Source organism: Salvelinus sp. IW2-2015, unplaced genomic scaffold (assembly GCF_002910315.2).
Source record: "Salvelinus sp. IW2-2015 unplaced genomic scaffold, ASM291031v2 Un_scaffold712, whole genome shotgun sequence".
Lineage (NCBI taxonomy): Eukaryota > Metazoa > Chordata > Actinopteri > Salmoniformes > Salmonidae > Salvelinus > Salvelinus sp. IW2-2015.
The window spans coordinates 92,899-94,202 of NW_019942600.1; positions in this window are offsets into that span (position 1 = coordinate 92,899).

Here is a 1,304-nt window from a genome sequence, read left to right on the forward strand (position 1 = left end):
TTTAAGGGAGGATGGAGGAGATGAAGAGTGTCGGTGTATTTAAGGGAGGATGGAGGAGATGAAGAGTGTCGGTGTGTTTAAGGGAGGATGGAGGAGATGAAGAGTGTTGGTGTATTTAAGGGAGGATGGAGGAGATGAAGAGTGCCGGTGTATTTAAGGGAGGATGGAGGAGATGAAGAGAAAGGAGTAAAGATGCAGCTGGAGAGGAGGGACACAAACAGCACTGCAGATTAGCTCTCATCTGCAGTAGTAATCCAGGTGTGTCTGTGATACAGCATGGGGAGGATAAAGACTGACACATAGCTGAAGATGAAACAGTCTTTGATAGAAAAGTGTACCATCCTTGGAAATCTATAAACCTGGACAGAGCAGGTAGCCAGGGTTCAGGAATGGGTTCAAGGCAGCATTACCATGTCACAACTTCCCACTATATCAGCTGAGAACCAGAGTAGTTGGAAAACATTTAGGACATACAAATAAATGGCCTCTGAAACCGAGTCCCCATCTGGACAGATTGGTTAGGGACAGGAGTGAAACGTGTGATATCAGTAGCAATGATATTGGCCAACGAGACTGCAATACAGAGGGAGAGCAGCAGAGGGAGGGAGGAAGAGGAGGAGGAGGAGGAAGAGGAGAAGGAGGAGGAGGAGGAGCAGAAAGAGGTGAGAAGAAGAGAGAGTGTATTTTTAAAGGTAAGAGCAGTTGTCTCAGAGGGAGGAAGAGGAGGAGGAGGAGGAGGAGGAGGAAGAGGAGGAGGAGCAGAAAGAGATGAGAAGAAGAGAGAGTGTATTTTTAAAGGTAAGAGCAGGTGTCTCAGAGGGAGGAGCTGATTACTCTTACAGTGGTGGGGGTCTGTAAACGGGGGATGGAGGGATGGAGTAATGGTGGGATGGATAGAGGGAGAGGTGGAAGGAAACACACAGAGTGGGTAAAAAAAACAGAGGAATGACTGGGGACTGTGAAGGGTAGGAGGGAGGGAGACAGGGAGGTTTTGAAAGCGTTTCAGGGCCTTCCAGCCATTCCGTGATGGATTAGCGGTCGGTTAATCCTGTTTTTAATACGTGTGGAATCTATCATTATTGGATATTTAGAGGACTTCATAGGTATTCAATGAGAAAGACATCATTCCACTATCACTGCCAACAATGTTGTGCCTTGCTGGTGCCTGGTGGAGTGCACTAGGCCAAAGTGTTAAACAACTAAGTGTAGCTTTATTTTCACTTAGTGATATTAAATTCATCACGTTGTCACACTGGACGTGGATTTGTTGAACTCACTTAGACAAGCCCTACAACGTGTGTGCT